This window comes from Eleginops maclovinus, chromosome 22, assembly GCF_036324505.1.
Source record: "Eleginops maclovinus isolate JMC-PN-2008 ecotype Puerto Natales chromosome 22, JC_Emac_rtc_rv5, whole genome shotgun sequence".
Classification (NCBI taxonomy): domain Eukaryota; kingdom Metazoa; phylum Chordata; class Actinopteri; order Perciformes; family Eleginopidae; genus Eleginops; species Eleginops maclovinus.
The window spans coordinates 3,863,904-3,884,415 of record NC_086370.1 but is presented as its reverse complement, the minus strand read 5'-3'; positions in this window follow the sequence as shown (position 1 = coordinate 3,884,415).

Here is a 20,512-nt window from a genome sequence, read left to right as displayed (position 1 = left end):
ATATATTGTAGGGCCATTTGTTTTGCTCAAAATACCAAAGAGATCAGCTATTATAGCATGCCTCATCCCCCTCTATTTCAGCCCTGTTCCTGAAGTGCTGATTCTGTGACTGTCGCTTTAAATTTGAGCTGAAGCTGGCCACGGCCCTTTTGAGTGCATGCAGCTCTCTGTCTGAAGAGAGAAGTTTCTAACAGAGACACTCAGCTAAACGCTGCCGTGATTAAACACCATATTCTGTTCCAAACCACATCCAGCATTATTTCTGAAACACTTCTCAGTGTTTACCACTAGAACAGAGAGAATGTAAACCCAGCCCACATTTCGGTCATTACGTCATATCTGAAGCAAATCTGGATCAGCTCGCTTGTAGCCTACCCCGTTTTATAGATGTGGGTAAGGAGGAAAACTTTGTATTTTCTGACACTTTGTGAGTCTCCTCAGACACCGGGGACACATATTAATGTATAAAAGACATCAAAAAGTGCACTTTTGCAAAATAGGGGACCTTTAAATGAAATGGCACATTTTCCAGTCAATATGCAAATCCATTTTAAAACGACTTCAGTTAGCAATCAATAAGAGCAATCACATCGACCAAGAGTATTTTGTAATCTGTCCTTTAAAAGGGACTTTGGAACTCCCCCATAGTGATCAAATCTGACAGTTCCAGCTCCTTCTGTACATTATTCCAGGCAGAAGGGGCAGCATATTTAAAAGTTTTTTTCCTGGTTCTGTTCTAACTTTGGGAACCAACATCTGTGTAATATCCTGGGAGTGCAGGCTATATAGACTTTTTTACACAGACAGTATCTCACAAAAGTGAGTACAGTAAATATGTTATTATATCTCTCATGGGACAGCACTGAAGATACGACACTTTGATACAATATGAAGTAGTCGGTGTACAGCTTGTATAACAGTGTAAATTAGCTGTGCCCTCACAATAACTCCCCACACAGCCATTACTGTCTAAACCGCTGGCAACAAAAGTGAGTACACCCCTAAGGGAAAATAGCCAAATTGTGCCCAAAGTGTTAATATTTGGTGTGGCCATCATTATTTTCCAGAACTGCCTTAACTCTCTTGGGCATAGAGTTCACTAGAGCTTCACAGGCTGCCACTGGAATCCTCTTCCACTCCTCCATGACGACATCACGGGGCTGGTGGATGTTAGAGACCTTGTGCTCCTCCACCTTCAGTTTGAGGATGCCCCACAGATGCTCAATAGGGTTTAGGTCTGGAGACATGCTTGGCCAGTCCATCACTTTACCCTCAGTTTCTTTAGCGTGGTCATCTTGGAGGTGTGTTCGGGGTCGTTATCATGTTGGAATACTGCCCTGCGGCCCAGTTTCCGAAGGGAAGGGATCATGCTCTGCTTCAGGATGTCACAGTACATGTACACTCATGGTTCCCTCAGTGAACTGTAGCTCCCCACTCATGCAGCCCCAAACCATGACACTCCCACCACCATGCTTGTCTGTAGGCAAGACACACTTGTCTTTGTACTCCTCACCCGGTCGCCACCACACACGCTTGACACCATCTGAACCAAATAAGTGTATGTTGGTCTCATCAGACCACAGGACATGGTTCCAGTAATCCATGTCCTTAGTCTGCTTGTCTTCAGCAAACTGTTTGCGGGCTTTCTTGTGCATCATCTTAAGAAGAGGCTTCTTTCTGGGACGACAGCCATGCAGACCAATTTGATACAGTGTGCGGCGTATGGTCTGAGCACTGACAGACTGACCCCCCACCCCTTTAACCTCTGCAGCAATGCTGGCAGCAGTCATACGTCTATTTTCAAGAGACAACCTCTGGATATGACGCTGAGCATGTGCGCTCAACTTCTTTGGTGGACCAAGGGGAGGCCTGTTCTGAGTGGAACCTGTCCTGTTAAACCGCTGTATGGTCTTGGCCCCCGTGCTGCAGCTCAGTTTCAGGGTGTTGGCAATCTTCTTATAGCCTAGGCCATCTTTATGTTAGAGCAACCATTCTTTTCTTCAGATCCTCAGAGAGTTCTTTGCCATGAGGTGCCATGTCGACCGTCCAGTGACCAGTATGAGAGTCTGAGAGCGATAACACCAAATTTAACACACCTGCTCCCCATTCACACCTGAGACCTTGTAACACTAACGAGTCACATGACACCGGGGAGGGAAAATGGCTAATCGGGCACAATTTGGCCATTTTCCCTTAGGGTGTACTCACTTTTGTTGCCAGCGGTTTAGACATTAATGGCTGCGTGTTGAGTTATTTTGAGGGCAATGCAAATTTACACTGTTATACCAGCTGTACACCGACTACTTTACCTTGTATCAAAGTGTCATATCTTCAGTGCTGTCCCACGAAAAGATATAATAACATATTTACAAAAATGTGAGGGGTGTACTCACTTTTGTGAGATACTGTCTGTGTAAAAACGTCTACATGGCCTGCACTCCCAGGATATTATACAGATGTTGGTTACCAAAGTTAGAACAGAACCAGGGAAAAAACGTTTAAATATGCTGCCCCTTCTGCCTGGAATAATGTACAGAAGGAGCTGGAACTGTCAGATTTTTAACAATATTTACAAAAATGTGAGGGGAGTACTCACTTTTGTGAGATACTGTATATGTGCACAGATAAGAGGGAACCAGCCTATGGAGCGATTTTGATATAAAACACAAACAACCATACCACATGCTTGTTATAAGCAAAGAATCATCTGCACTCTGACTTGAGAACATAGTTGTATCTCATACACTGCCATGAAGGTGACCAGGTGCCAACAAGTCCCATGTGGGACAGAGAGTATGTTTGTGCGGGACATGCTTCTGTGATGCTAAGAGTTAGGGAAGATTTAAATATAATGGCCATTTAATCCTTAAAAATAAAGATTTCTCTTTTTTTTTGTTGCACAAACTATGCAAGTAAAGGAATATATTTGGTTTGAATGGATCATTTTTTAATCCATACGATATTTGTTTGCATTCTCTGAGTCTGGATAAATGCCCAGAGCTAGATTACTACCACAGACCATTGTTTTTCAGCTGCTGTTACCTTGTCTGTTTGGTAATCCTCTTTCTTTACGAGCCTGGCATTTCACAGTCTAAATGTTTTCACTTCCGTCTGCAATCGAAAAAAAACTCTCTGGGAATCGCCCTCTACCAGCTACACCCATTACTTCCAGACCTTGTTTGTTTATGGACATCCAACACAGCTAATGGTGATAGCCCTCTCCTGCTTTCTAAACAGCCTTGGACAAAAGCCAAGTCAACGGAATGCGGGACATTGTCTAAATTTGTGGGACAAATTATGAAAATGCTGCTTAAAGTGGGACACCACTCTAACTGCCATTCACGGAAGTCAGGAAATGGAATTGTTGAACACTCTGAGTGACACAAATGGAGTCAGAAATACCTTTAGGGCCTTCGGCCTATTATCTCGTCTCTGACCCCGGTTTCTCCTGCAGCTTGTTAATAACCAACCATTACACCAGGTTTGGTGGCGAAGAATAATCAACATCCAGAGAAAAGCAAAGATCTCTTTGCGTGATGACGAGTGACGGGCTGGGTCGGTCTCACTGATTAATCCACCAGCAGAGTGTCAGTCATGGCTCTGGAGAAACTCTCTGACAGATTGTGGCTGACTTGATGCAGATGGAGAAGTGGCCTCAGGCGAGGAGCTGCACTTGTGGCCCCCCTCTGGGGATTTAGGCTCCAGGTGCCGGCAACCAGGCCAGCCTCACCCCTCTGTCTCAGTGAGGGCAGTGCAAGTCATGAAAAAACTGCGGCTATCCGTGCATTTTAATACAGCCGGGGATCACAATGAGAACTGTGGGACTGTGGCTGAAACTCAAGTGGGGAAAATAGGGGAAAAAGACATTAGAGGATAGTTAAGTTTTCCTGTGAGTTCAAATGAGAACTGGATTTTATATCTATAAGCTGTATATGTTAGATTGATATTGTGATATGAGACTAGATAGAATTCTGATATTGTATGCTGTAAATTCTCCTGGTTTATAGCGGACGTATTCTGCTCATTTTCAGGTTCATATTAGTATGTAGTGTCTCTACTGGGACATGTCTCCATGCTTTAATGTTCAAAAAGCTCTGTATTTTTTTTCATACTGCCTGTGCTGCTCTTTTCACCCTCTGTCTGAAACCAGGGCCCTTTCTGCTCTGATTGGTTAGCTGGCCGGCTCTGTTGTGATTGGGCAATCGCTTAGAGATGTGTCGAAAAGGTCTCCTCCCTTAGCCGATCCTCGATGTACAATGTTTTGGAGCATTAGCCAAAAGTAGCACAAGAGTAACATAGTGATGTCACTATGTTCCGGAAGAGAGAAACTCCCTCTGGAGGGAATACAGGGTTTTAGCCTTTTGCCGACCATTTACATGCACACAAACCTATAGATCTTTTTTTTACTCATTTCTTCTGGTCATTCACTTTGTGTACCACAGATATTACACAAATTACTCAACATAGTATTCACCATCTCTCACCAAGTGTTGCATACCTTTCTGTACGGAGGCTGAGCTAGTTCAGAAACCTCACTGTATGGAAGGGAATGCATTAAAATTCAAAAGGCAGTAACACCAAGCACAACTTGTTTATAATACCTCTTTAAACTCACCTTTGTCATTGATCAAAAGCTGTTCCAATTAAACGTATTGACACCCTTTGGACTTTGTTGTTACTTCAATGATTCCTCGTGAATACAGTATTGATTTTAAAATAAGGGTTTCCGTTAACTTTGGCACATCTTATTTTTTACTGGCTGTTTCATGGAAGTGGGTTAATATTGTGAGTAGATTGTGCAGTAAGAGATTTCAGGCACTTGAACAAACCGCAAAGTCTGGAAACGGCCAACTGGCACATATTGTGCTCCAGTCCGAGAGGAAATACTCTTCATTACTAGCAGATGGTGATGTTTAGCATATTCAAAAAGGGAAACTACGAGACTTTAGAGAAGGAAACCATTGTTACATACGTACAGTACATTAACCGCTTTTCATGCCAACCTTTGCTCACCACACACTGCAAAAACCGGGGCAACCATGCCTCGAAGGGCCTGATATTGGCTATAGAGGACCTGCAGTGTCATGGCCTTTAACTCCACCTGGACCTGAAAGGAGCAACGGGTTGCTACTAAATACAAGATGGAGTTGCCTTGCTACATTTTTATGCAAATCTCCGCAATCTCAAGACCCATCAAGCAGGCTGTCAATCACTCAAGGAACATACATCTGCTGATTATACATTATTAATAACTAGAGTAAGGTGATGGCTAAATGTGGCATGCCCTTACAGCTCACCCTTTCCCTCTCACCCCCTCCCTGCAGAAACCTGAGCAGACTAAAGCAGAGATGGCAATATAGGGAGGGAAAGGAAGTTGTCATCACACACACAGCATTATCTTAGGTTGTCACTATTTTACCTTTAGGACTTGAGCAGGGGTACAGCAGTGACCGACCATTGGGGAAATATCACATGGGGTACGGTCAAATTGTCAAAAAATCAGCTCCTATCGTCTAAATCCAATCTACTATTCCTTGACCTTTACGTCAAACATCACGGGGTTAAGGAAAAGAGGATAGGAGAATTCAAAAAGTCTTAGGAAAAGACGACCGGGCTTCAAGAGAATCCGACTGCACTTACACTATCCCACGTGTTGATGATGCGCCAGCGGACGTTATTAACGTGCAAAGCTACAGTTTCTATAAAGCGGACTACTGAAAGTGCATCTACTCTGCACCGTGCTCTGATGGTGTTGTTGATGCTTTAGGAACGTGGGCAACAGTGAAACATATTCTTCATTAGGTTGGAATTGTGCGGAAATAAAAAAGGAAAGTGAAACTTATGCTTCTGACAAACACTGTGAAATGTGGACTTTATTTGATCTTTTCAGTTAAAAAATAATGTTCATATTTCTCCTTTTGATTAATACAGAGCTGAACGTTCAAAACACAGCACTTTGGCAAGTTTCGGCATACATTTTAAACTGCTTAATAAGCACCGTAACGATACGCATTTCTCGTCACGATCCGTTGTTTCCCGTGAACGGCTGAATGTTGTGCCATAGGTAAAGTTGCGGCCGCAAGGCATTGTGGGACAGCATTTTCTCCTTTCCCTCTCGTAAAGGAAGGTCCAGTGTTTCCTAAGCTAAAAGGGGTTGTAGAGGAAGTTTCAGAGCTCCTTTCCTATCATCTAGAGAATTCAAACAGCTCTTATCATGGCTTCCACTGAGGTACTTCCGGGTCATTTCACTCAGTTAGGAACCTTCCTAAGATATACTGACAATTCCACCGCAACCACGCTCTAATTAAAGGACCAATCAAACTGATTCATGTTATATCCTTCCTTAATGCAAGACGTATTGCTTCATTAGCCAGGCTCAAAGTGTCATGTTCGTGTTCACAAAGGATAAATGTTTATTCAGTTGTACCAAACTTCACGATGTAAACATGTTGTCCATGCTGTTAGTGAGACAAAGACTAGCATGTATCTTTTTTTTTCTAACGGTAAATGGACTTTATTTATTTAGAGCTTATTTCTGTCTTTATGACTCCTCAAAGCACTTTACATATATAAGTCAGCATAACATTCACACACAGTCAGCTATGCCTTCAGAATGAGGGACAACCCCACAGCCACGGTCGCCCGAAGGTAACAACGTCAACAACGATCCCTGGGATCACGGTCATGTTGACGTTAAGTCTTCACATCTGAAAGCCAAAACATGGCATATTTTTACATGTTGAACAGAAAGTAAGTATCACTAGGGATAACTGGACAAAAGGCAATGGGAATTTTCCATAGATGTTTCGGGAATTTAGCAGAAAAAATAAGATCTGTGGCAAACAAACATTTATGATATTAGATTCAGATTTTGTTTTTAGCAGGATGATCCCAACATTTCAGCACCACTTTGAAGCGTAAATGCCATTGCCAGAAGAAAAAAAAAACATTACATATAAACAAACATCATCACATCATGGTCGCATGGCTGCTCTTGGCCACCGCTAAGCTAAAAGCAGCTAATGATTTTAGTAGTCTCATTTAGTTAGTTGTTTGCAACAGCTTACAAGTGACTACTGACAGATGCTATGTTGTAGAACTGTTTAAATGTCCTCAGCTTGTATTTCAGACCTTATTTCAGGTGTCTAATCAAAAGCACATTTAAAAAACCATGGACTTTAAGATAAGGGAAATAGAAGTTGTAAAATGCTGACTAATTTCTGGGTTTTAGGACTCGTTGCTGCACAACTCTGACTTAATTCAATTGAAATTGTAGTTAAGGTGGCCAAAATGACATATACTGTTCACCAATACACTCCGCACTTCATTTGTTTTTCTTGTACCTAGTGTGATGGCTGTCAGTTCTGTCAAGTGTCGCCCTCCTCGGTTGTAGTATTGAAGCAAGGCAGCATGATTGATGAGACTGCATCGCCCCTGGAGCAGGTGCTGCAACGGTAGAGTGTGTGTCTTTGTGTGTATACATGCAACCTGTGCATGCGCATGCTCACTAATGTGTACATGTTTTCACAACGCTGTCTCCTTCAATGATATCTATAAATGAGTCATTTGCAACAGCAAATACATTTTAGAGGAACAGGAAGGATTGAACTAGACGACATGTTTTTAAACGTTCCCTGACATTAGCCGGAATACAAGACGTGATGAAGACTCAGGCTCATGATGAAGACATGATGAAGACTCAGGCTCATGGTGAAGACATGAGGAAGACTCAGGCTCATGGTGAAGACATGATGAAGACTCAGGCTTATGATGAAGACATGATGAAGACTCAGGCTTATGGTGAAGACATGAGGAAGACTCAGGCTTATGATGAAGACATGATGAAGACTCAGGCTTATGGTGAAGACATGATGAAGACTCAGGCTTATGATGAAGACATGATGAAAACTCAGGCTTATGGTGAAGACATGATGAAGACTCAGGCTTATGGTGAAGACATGATGAAGACTCAGGCTTATGGTGAAGACATGATGAAGACTCAGGCTTATGATGAAGACATGATGAAAACTCAGGCTCATGATGAAGACATGATGAAGACTCAGGCTTATGATGAAGACATGATGAAGACTCAGGCTTATGATGAAGACATGATGAAGACTCAGGCTTATGGTGAAGACATGATGAAGACTCAGGCTTATGATGAAGACATGATGAAAACTCAGGCTCATGATGAAGACATGATGAAGACTCAGGCTTATGATGAAGACATGATGAAGACTCAGGCTTATGATGAAGACATGATGAAGACTCAGGCTTATGATGAAGACATGATGAAAACTCAGGCTCATGATGAAGACATGATGAAGACTCAGGCTTATGATGAAGACATGATGAAAACTCAGGCTCATGATGAAGACATGATGAAGACTCAGGCTTATGATGAAGACATGATGAAAACTCAGGCTCATGATGAAGACATGATGAAGACTCAGGCTTATGATGAAGACATGATGAAGACTCAGGCTTATGATGAAGACATGATGAAAACTCAGGCTCATGATGAAGACATGATGAAGACTCAGGCTTATGATGAAGACATGATGAAGACTCAGGCTCATGATGAAGACATGATGAAGACTCAGGCTTATGATGAAGACATGATGAAGACTCAGGCTTATGATGAAGACATGATGAAGTCTCAGGCTCATGATGAAGACATGATGAAGACTCAGGCTTATGGTGAAGACATGATGAAGACATGATGAAGACTCAGGCTTATGGTGAAGACATGATGAAGACTCAGGCTTATGGTGAAGACATGATGAAGACTCAGGCTTATGATGAAGACATGATGAAGACTCAGGCTCATGGTGAAGACATGATGAAGACTCAGGCTCATGAGGAAGAAATGATGAAGACTCAGCCCCCTGATGAAGCTCTCGATTTGATCGTTGTTGGCCCAAACAGTCCAGAAGCCATCAATGGAAGCTTTGGTGACAGATATATCCTGGTGCAGCCGGGTTAAAGTACATTTACCACACTCAAGATATTCTGTGTTACTCCTGGCTAATCCTGTTAGATTTTCCAATCATTTTTTAATAATTTGAACTATCCAGTGGGAATTGATCCAACTAATGACGAAAGGACTGAGCAACTGAGTTAGAAAGTCCACTGTTTTTAGCTGTGACCTACTTTCTACTTATTGAACAGAAGTAAACCATGTTCAAGAGCGTTTCATGTGTTACTTTAAATAAAAGAGAAGAAAGCTGACATGATTGACCCTCCAGTCATTCAATTATTAGCCCAGCTGCTTACCTTTCCTCCACAATGACCCCCATAATTATATCAATTATCTTCAAACAAGCAACTATATTACCCAAATGGGAGTGCATTAACATGGTTATCATGAAGTGTTAAATGACAGCACTTCTGGATGTTAGACCACTGTCAAACAAAAAAAGCACAGTCCAGTGTGTTTTGGCGTGAAAAATTAATTCACACAGCCGGAGGCATTATCAATTCAAGGACGGAGGTTGCTCATTTAACTTTAGCACTACGTGTAATCACACACTTAGGAAATGTACTCCCTGAAATGGAGATTGCACCCAACAGATGGAGACGGAGAAGCCAGACTAAGGAGCACCCTGCACCCTCAATCTAATATAGACCGTGAGCAACCCTCCGTCTGAGGGCAAGGTGCAAGATTTCCTGTTTATATTTACATTTTGACTCAGATATGTATGGGATCCTGGCAAAGCAAAGCAGTTCATTGGGGATGCAATCATTTCCAAAACTCGCTCATAATAATGAGTTCACGATTTCCTCTTGAAATGATGGAGAGAGCATACTGTGCCAAATCAAATTACTATATTACATTTAGTTGATTCTTCAAAAACATTCCAGTGGATGAGCGGTTGGAGAATGAGGTAATGGTGAAGACATTATAGCTTCCTTGGTTCCATTTCTTCACTACTGTTGAAGGTCAGATTAATCAGTGGTCTTTGTTTCTGCAGAATCAGATCACAGTCACATTGGCAGGAGAGGAACCACCCTAATTTGATTTGTACAAATGCACCCAGGTCACAATGTTCCTTAGTCACTTCATACATCTATTCATTCTTCACACGTTACTTACCAAGAATAGAACACGGCTAAGGTTACACATCCCCCTGAAACATGATCAAATATGGCACCTTTAATGCCACGTATAGTTTTCCATGTGAAAGCTTGATCTCTGAAAAACGTTGGACTGTTAAAACTTTGACCAACTAACCATATTTTGACCGGTTCTACTGTAGTGTTGATCAATGAGTGTTTGAGTGTGTGTGTTTGGTGTCCACTCCCTTATCTTAGAGCAAGGGTGTCCAAACTACGACTTGGGGGCTAAATACGGCCTGGGGTCCATTTTGAATCGGCCCTCAGTAAATTAAAGAAATGGAATGGAATATGACCCACACATGAAACTTGTGCTTGTCTGAGTTGTACTTCTTAAATATATATATGTATATTACAGTTGTATTTGTGAGTTAATAAACCCGCTTCTCAAATATATTCAGTCAATTAGAGTTGAGAACATTTCTTAACAAAGTTAAGTTGGTAATAAAAAATATAACCTTCATATTTCCACTTATTATAAGCAATCTGAGTCATAAACACCTTTTAAAACGAAATAAATGAAACCCTTTGAAAAAGATCTGATTTCGGCTTTTTCTATTTATTTTTTATTCAAAACATATTCTAGTATAAAGCATCAGTTACCTACATCAATGGATTCTTCTAATTTATAATTGAACTCTTTGTTTTTTTTAAAGTTATTTTTTGGGGCTTTTTGCCTTTAATCGGATAGGAGAGTGACAGGAAAGTGGGAGGTGGGATCCGGAAAGGACCACGGGTCGGAAATCGAACCCGGGTCGCCGGCATACGGTGCAGGTGCCCCAGATAGTTACGCCACGGCCAGGGCCTGAACACTCTGGTTGACCATTTTGGCTCATGTCATGCCATCTTCTGCACCCTTGCCATCTGTCTTGGTTTTGTTCTAGCTTTGTGAATGACTCACTCACTCATGGCTGTCTGTCAGAGATCATGATCTGTATCCCTCTCCAGCTGCAGGGGTCAAGCATCCACGACTTGTCAAATCATCTGTTGACTATCTGATTGATTATTTAATTCTGTAATGAAGCGTTTGTAAGTATTTTAAGACATATAAAGCTTCAGGTTCACCAATGGCGTGTTTATTGATGTGTTTAATATCTTGAAATGTTTACATTTCTTCAGCTTGTGTTAACCACAGACCTCATTTGGGCTGTCTGACCAAAAATATGATTAAAAGAAGCATTGGGCCAGGAAGTTATATATCGCTAACTTTTTTTTAGAGTTAAGGAACCTTTCTTGCATCACTCTATTGAGTAGACCTATAGATTTAAACATACGATTTGATCAAGATGTCCAACGCTTAGGGCATGTGTTAAAGAACAACATATGGCATCTGCTGTACCTTTGAATCAGAAATCATAACATAACCCTTAGCATGCTGCTAATGCTGTGACACAGCTTTGAGTTATGACTGAGATTGACAACCACTGTCTGCTCATTTTCCATCCTCTATTTTCTGTTTTGATCCTTCACTCTTCTACTTATCTACGCTATTAATGAAATGGTATTTCAACTTGCCTACCTGATAAAAGCGAGATTGCTGGTTGTCAGAAAGCCTGAGCAGATACGCCAGGGAATCCATCAAAGTGAGCCACAAACACGAAGTCCACAGAGTGATGGATTCAAAGATGTACTTTTTCCATCTGAAAATGTTGCTGTGACTTGATTATAATCAAATTGATGACACATTTATTAAGGACTATAACTGTGATATACAGCCCCAGAAAAAATTAAGAGACCACTCCACATTGTTCTTAAATCTTTATCTCTACCTGTATGGCACCCAGTACTCAGTGTCTGTTGAATTTCAACACAGAGAAATGTTGTCAATAGTTTATAGAACACAATAAAAATAAAAAAAATCATAATGTTTATATATGTATGTATGTGTGTGTGTATATATATATATATATATATATATATATATATATATATATATATATATATATATATATATATATATACACTGCCCCTCCAAAAAAAAGGTCACACTCTAATATTTGTTGGACCGCCTTTATCTTTGATAACTGCCCGCATTCGCTGTGGCATCGTTTCCACAAGCTTCTGCAATGTCACAACATTTATTTCTGTCTTGTTTTGATGACCGGAGATTCAGACCACTGCGCAAAGTCTTCTCCAGCACATCCCAAAGATTCTCTATCAGGTTCAGGTCTGGGCTCTGTGGGGGCCAATCCATGTGTGAAAATTGAGCCCGATGGATCCTGGCATTGTCATGTTGGAACATGCCCGAGCCATCAGGGAAGAAAAAATCCATTGATGGAATAACCTGGTCCTTCAGTATATTCAGGGAGTCAGCTGACCTCATTCTTTGGGCACGTTGCTGAACCTAGACCAGACCAACTGCAGCAACCCCAGATCATAGCACCGCTCCCCCAGGCTTGTGCAGTAGGCACTAGGCATGATGGGTGCATCATGTAAATCTGGAATCATGACCTTCTTCCATTGTTCCAGAGTCCAATCTTTACGCTCCCTAGCAAATTGAAGTCGTTTTTTCCGATTAGCCTCACTGACAAGTGGTTTTCTTACGGCTACACAGCTGTTTAGTCCCAATCCCTTGAGTTCCCTTCACATTGTGCGTGTGGAAATGCTCTTCCTTTCACTATTAATCATAGCCGTGACTTCTACTGTGGTTTTTCTACCATTTGATTTCACCAAACGCTTCAGTGATTGCCGATCACAATCATTCAAGATTTTTTTCCGACCACATTCCTTCCTGGAAGATGATGTTTCCCACTGTCCTTCCAGTTTTTAATAATGCGTTGGACAGTTCTTAACCCCATTTTAGTAGTTTCAGCAATCTCCTTAGATGTTTTCTCTGCTGGATGCATGCCAATAATTTGACCCTTCTGAAACAGATTAACATCTTTTCCACGACCACAGGATATGTCTTTCCACATGACTGTTTAACAAAGGAGAAGCTACTCACTGCATCAGTTAGGGTTAAATAACGTGTTGCCAGCTGAAACATAATCCCCCATGCAGTTATTATCCAATGGGAGGCTCTTACTTATTTGCTTAGTTAAATCCAGGTGGTGACCTTTTCTCTGGCCGGGCCGGGTATATATACTTAAAGTCTGTTAATGGATTGGAATATTCAACATCATTGCAGTAGAATACTGTGCAAAAGGGATTCCCCCTCCCAACAGGTAAAGAGAATATTCATATGGTGTCACATGACTAATTATTGTACAGCCTAATTTAGCAAGAATTTTAATTTATAACCTATTCTGGACGAAAATCTGTCACTGACATTTGGATTTATTTTTAGTTGTTCGTGTGAGTCACCCAACAACACGGGGGCTTTTCATCAAGATTCATAATTTTCTGCCTTCCGGGATGAAATATTAACACTGAAACCTTGACAAAATGATGACATCCTATCAATTAATGATGGGTTTCAAAGTGCAGAGGAAATAGAAAGTCCTAATGTCCTTTTTCATCTGGTGGAAAAAAAACGTTTGGGAATATTTATACATCAGCAATTAGTATCGTGCTTTAGAGCGTACCAGCGCTGACATCAGTCATCATGTGAGGACGACATTCAGAGTGTTGTTCTGTAATGCTGGGCTGCCTCTGTTTCTGAATAATGCCAATTGAATCGTGGGGACTCACATCATTCTTCTTCATGTCTCAACCAATCACCCCAAAACTCGAGACAAAATGTTTTTCAGCCTTGTTGTGATATAACCCGAGTAATCAAATAATCAGTTAATGCAGGTTTAACACTTACATTCAAAAGAAGGGGAAGCAGTTTAATGTTACTGCATCTCCAGAGGTGGTAGGCTACTCAGATATTGTACTTAAGTAAAAGTGTAGGAATACTTATAAAAGTACAGAAGGATTAACATCAAAATATACTTAAAGTACCAACAGTAAAATGTAGTCATTCTGCAGAGGGGCCCATGCCAATATGAAATGTTACCATTATAATCATTGAGGTATTCATGTGTTTTTCACAGCTTGTAAAAGTGGAACACCTTTAAATTATTGTATTTACCACAGGGTAGCTTGTGAATTTACTCCAGCTGTAACTAAAGTCTGATTTAAGGGTTGATTATATTTCACATCATTAATCAAAATCTGTAAAGTAACTAAAGGTTTTAAATAAATGTAGTGGAGCAAAAGTACACCGTTTACCTCTGAGTTGTTGAGGAGTAGAAGTACAAAGTAGCATAAAATGGAAATACTTAAGTGAAGTACAAGTATCTCAGCATTGTACTCAAGTACAGGACTTGAGTAAATGTATTCAGGTAGAGAAAATGAAGGCAGCCTATCAAGGAGAGAAAGATTAAAGAAAGTGTACAGTATAAGCTCCATGTGTCACCATCACGTCTGTGCATCACTTGTATTTTCTGATGGTGTTTGAACTCCTTCTGGCACGCTGAAGATCTATTTCTCGCTCACAGCAGCTCAGAAGGTTGACATGGAGCGGTGCCAGCTAATTTGATGGCTGTTATTGTGATGTGTTGAGTGAACATTAACAGGGTGTTAGCTGATACAGTAATCCAACATTTTAATTTAGTGCTCTTTTGCTTCAAAACCTCTAATCCTTTCCCAATAATACTTTAAACTGTACATTTTCTGAGTCATTGATTAAAATATATGCGTCACTAGCTCCATCAATCTGGAGACTGGCAGTCCGTTACAAAGTCATATTTCTGATATATTTTGGCTGTTTTGGTCTCTACCGTTTCCTGGCTCTTAGCTTAGTGGGTTTTTTTTAACCAAAAATGTCTCTTCAGTGTTCAGTTGTAATTTGCTCCACCCTCTTGTATCACTTTTAATTCTAAAAAACTAGATCCTTACATCCAAAATGCCGTATACGAGGCTTCCAAAATATGTTCCACAAATGAACAGGTGAAGTAAGGTAACTCATCCATATACATGGTCAGTGGCCTTGATAGCATCTCTGTACAGACACAGTTTGCTTTGAGCTAACTGCCTATCAGCATGCTGACATGCTCAAAATGACATTACTCAGATGCTAATGTTCAGCTTGGTTGCTACCAATAGCTGAGCAGGCACAACTGAGTCTGATGGGAATTTCCAGTAGTCATAAAAAGTCATATATGGGACAAAATTGAATCACCACTTCATTGTGGCTCTATACATATGTCAAAAGATCACCAAAGTCAATTTCATTCATCATGAAGGGGACCTGAACATGTGTACAAAAATCATGCCAAACTATGTCATACTGTAGGTGTTGAGATACCTCAGTCAGAAGATGTCAACCTGCTGGTAGTGATATAGGAAAAGTAGTTGTTGTTGGACTGGCCATCTGGCCTAGTTTGTACGGCCCCTTCAGGTACATGTATGTTGGGATTTATGTGTGCACTGATAGTAAGCCTTTTTCTATGGTCAGGAGCCGCTACTGTGATTTTGTTTGATGGTTGTGGGCCGGTCTGGGCCAAAATGCTAGGGCTGGTTTTCTGTCCCAGTCCAGCCCTGGTCTGGACCAAAGTAATGGGCCAACAGGTCAGGTTTGTCCTCTCACTTCATGAATTATAAAGAAATGTTTATGTATAGTATTTGGGGGACAAATCAGTCAGTGGTTAGAGTAAGTCATTAATAAGACTTATAATTGGTCTGTTTGAAATGCCCTGTTCAAGTCTTGGTGTGCGGTTTTAAACAATCTCAACAATTCAACGTCATGGACTCTGACTGACAGGAATGCCAATCAGGCACAAAGAGGATCATGGGAAATTAAATAATTGCAACTCATGCAATTGACAAATACATAGACAAACTTTGTTTTGGGATGAAGTTGATTTTACCCGGAAGTAAAGTAAGATCGATTAGCTGAATATTGCTGCTAGAGACGGCACAGTGGTGAGAGCAACCTGTTGAAAACATGCAACTTCAAACGCACCCATTACAGGCTGACAGGGAAAATGGAGATCAATGTGGAAAATTCACAGAACCCTGCCTTTTGATTTCCATTCTATACTTTCAGCCTACTGCTTATCTTTTAATCATATGTATGAAATCACCCTTAGACATCTTTTTTGATGTGTAGATTACACTCTCAATAAAAGCTCATCATGTCACTGTACTGACAAAGGGAGGCTCACCTTGAATCGGCGGTGTCGGATGAATATGTTGGTCTTTTCTTTTTCCACACTAATTTCCACAGTTCTGCTGCTTTGTGAATGAAGCCCCCCTTGACACTGAAGCAGCACTCTGTCATTACTTCCACAAGTTCGATAGTGGAAGGAAAACAAAGAGCTAAGTGCTTTCACAGCACTAGAAGAGGCAAATCTATTTTTCCTGTCTCTTATTGAGAGGAAGAAGAAACGAGGAGCAAAGGGACCGTAAATCGTCTTTGGACTGCTATAATAAAAGCAAGGCGTGCGGCTCAAGGCGATAATGAAATGCTCATATAGATCTCTGGCTCCCGTTGAGAGTATAATAACATCTACATTAATATCCTTAAATGCAGCTATCAGTCCATTGTTGAAAGACAGTGCTGTAGCTAGTGAGAGATTCCCCTTCTCTTTAGGCTGTCATTTTCAATTTGAAGGTGCTCCCTAAAATCGCTGTCAACTGATTTTATTGATTAGTTTCCAGGTTTTGCGACATCGTGTCCGATCCATGGCTATTTTTTCTTCTTCACTTCTCCATCATGTCCAATTTTGGACTAAAGGTCAAGCTCTTGTGGAGGGTGATCAATAACAAATTGGGGTAGGTAGCGGCTTCTTCACAGTGGGAGTCCCCTTTATAAACCGTGACAGATTTGATTTTGTATCTTGACATCTCAAAGGTTGCATCTAGGGCAGGCAGTGATGAAAGATGGGATGGCCACATGTGTACAAGAAATGAGTGGCAACATGTGTGTCAAACTTGTTGAACCATCTGGAACAGTAAGAGACGGTACAGCAGAGAGACATTTTACCCAACAGGTTTATGTTTGGCTTCTCTCTCCCAAATCAAATACTTACACTCTGTCAGTTCCCAATTCTGAAAAACTCTACTGCAGTCCAAGGTTTTAACTAGTTCTGAATGGACAATCAACATTCTTCAGTCACCAGACTAAACAAATATGGATCCTACGTCTACCTAAAACTGTCATCTAGGTCACAAATAAGGTGTTTACCGGAGCATCTGGGGCCAGATAAACTGGCGCCAGCTGTCCTTAACAATAAAGCCAATCTTAGGTCAGCATGAGCTTGTACCCACTGTGGGAACAACAAGGCTTCGGAAGCCCAGGCTGCCCCTCCTTAATTAAGATAACAGCACCTGCAAGGCCGAAAAACTATGCGATGGCAATACAGAGAGAGGAAGGAGAAAATTAGGAACTAGGTCAAAGGTTAAACACCTTAGCAAAATATTCCCTAACAGTTATCACAAGACAAGGCACAGCTGGGAAGGGGAGGTGGAACACAGGGGCAGCAGGTGAACACAATCAGACAGGAGGGAAACTGAAGCCAGGAAGTAAAACTACACAAGACAGGAACTAAGACTAGACAAAAGACAAAGAGGTGATACATTTCAAAATAAAACAGTGAATACAAAACTAAGATCATAACACAAGGGGTCCTTCGACAAATCCAATGGGATTTTCCCATAGAGCAGGCTAATCTCCACACATTTACACCACCTTGTCATTTTCCGAAGCATTAATGCAATAGCAGAGGTAAAATGCTAACATTAGGAGCTACAATTAGGCTGCATGGCTGCACATCACTACTGCTAAGCTAAAAGCTGACTCATTGTTTTCTTTTGAGAAATTGGGTGTGAAAATGTGTTGTGTTTTGAGAGCCCAGAAGATAATGTGATCTATAGGTGACAGAGTGTATAGTCTTAGCATGGTTTTACAAAAAGTCTGTGAAAGTGGAAGTTTCTCTAATCCAGTTTGATATCTCAGCATGTTAGACCGATGAGTTCAGAGTAGTATTCATAGCTCTCAGCTCTTCTACCCACTGCGTATCACTGTGGACATACAAACATACGTCGATGATGGATTACACCTGTCAGTGTTTTGACTAGATGAGTGTGAGCCTTTATATTGATTCATGAGAGGGTTTAGAACTACCTATAGGTGACTTTTCAAGTAAGTGGAAGAAGGTCTCTCTTTGGAAAACATCAATACACAAGGTATAGAAATGATAGATATTGTGTTACCCATCCATGTTCAGGAAAACAAATCTGAATATGATGTCTTAATTTACTTTGGCACATTTCCAAAACATCACCATTGAGCTGGGAGTAAATGCGGGGATTCAAATTCATGCAGCTAATATTTGGTTCAACATTATTTTAAAAAAATCTGTTATTATATAAAATCTGTAAAGTATGAACATCATAGTTGATTGGATCACAGAGTAGACATTTGTGCGTAAACTGTGTGTAAGAATATTTTTTTATGAATGTTGTCAATGGGGCTTTAGCTTCAGAAAACCAACTGCTTATTGCTGCTTTCAACTGGGGAGCAAAATGAGTTTATAATTAGCAGATGACTACTGTATAGAGCGGTGCATTAAACCAGATCATGAATTGGCAATTTACCACTATTTGTTCCCTCATCTTAAAGTCAATGGTTTTACTTTTTTGTTAGATCCCTGAAATAAATTCTGTGGTTAACACAAGCTTAAAATATATTCATTTGTTCTACAGCATGAAATACAGTGGGGCAAAAAAGTATTTAGTCAGCCACCAATTGTGCAAGTTCTCCCATTTAAAAAGATGAGAGGCCTGTAATTTTTATCATAGGTACACTTCAACTATGAGAGACAGAATGAGAAAAAAAATCCAGGAAATCACATTGTAGGATTTTTAATGAATTAATGGTAAATGATTGTGGAAAATAAGTATTTGGTCAATAACAAAAGTTCATCTCAATACTTTGTTATATACCCTTTGTTGGCAATGACAGAGGTCAAACGTTTTCTGTAAGTCTTCACAAGGTTTTCACACACTGTTGCTGGTATTTTGGCCCATTCCTCCATGCAGATCTCCTCTAAAGCAGTGATGTTTTGGGGCTGTCGCTGGGCAACACGGACTTTCAACTCCCTCCAAAGATTTTCTATGGGGTTGAGATCTGGAGACTGGCTAGGCCACTCCAGGACCTTGAAATGCTTCTTACGAAGCCACTCCTTCGTTGCCCTGGCGGTGTGTTTGGGATCATTGTCATGCTAAAAGACCCAGCCACGCTTCATCTTCAGTGCCCTTGCTGATGGAAGGAGGTTTTCACTCAAAATCTCACGATACATGGCCCCATTCATTCTTTCCTTTACACGGATCAGTCGTCCTGGTCCCTTTGCAGAAAAACAGCCCCAAACATGATGTTTCCACCCCCATGCTTCACAGTAGGTATGGTGTTCTTTGGATGCAACTCTGCATTCTTTCTCCTCCAAATACGACGAGTTGAGTTTTTACCAAAATGTTCTATTTTGGTTTCATCTGACCATATGACATTCTCCCAATCCTCTTCTGGATCATCCAAATGCCCTTTAGCAAACTTCAGACGGGCCTGGACATGTACTGGCTTAAGCAGGGGGACACGTCTGGAACTGCAGGATTTAAGTCCCTGGCGGCGTAGTGTGTTACTGATGGTAGCCTCTGTTACTTTGGTCCCAGCTCTCTGCAGGTCATTCACTAGGTCCCCCGGTGTGGTTCTGGGATTTTTGCTCACCGTTCTTGTGATCATTTTGACCCCACGGGGTGAGATCTTGCGTGGAGCCCCAGATCGAGGGAGATTAGCAGTGGTCTTGTATGTCTTCCATTTTCTAATAATTGCTCCCACAGTTGATTTCTTCACACCAAGCTGCTTACCTATTGCAGATTCAGTTTTTCCAGCCTGGTGCAGGTCTACAATTTTGTCTCTGGTCTCCTTTGACAGCTCTTTGGTCTTGGCCATAGTAGAGTTTGGAGTATGACTGTTTGAGGTTGTGGACAGGTGTCTTTTATACTGATAATGAGTTCAAAAAGGTGCCATTAATACAGGTAACGAGTGGAGGACAGAGGAGCCTCTTAAAGAAGAAGTTACAGGTCTGTGAGAGCCAGAAATCTTGCTTGTTTGTAGGTGACCAAATACTTATTTTACCGAGGAATTTACCAATTAATTCATTAAAAATCCTACAATGTGATTTCCTGGATTTTTTTTTCTCATTCTGTCTCTCATAGTTGAAGTGTACCTTTGATAAAAATTACAGGCCTCTCTCATCTTTTTAAATGGGAGAACTTGCACAATTGGTGGCTGACTAAATACTTTTTTGCCCCACTGTACATCCCGCACTTGTGAATGTTTAAAGCTTTTATGTGTCATAAAAATGGCGGTTGCTAACAAGTGAGTAAATGACACTTCTAAACATCATCACGCCAAATGTTAGCAACCTTTATCTTAGCTGTGGTGATGCGTAGCCATGCAACTGTGATG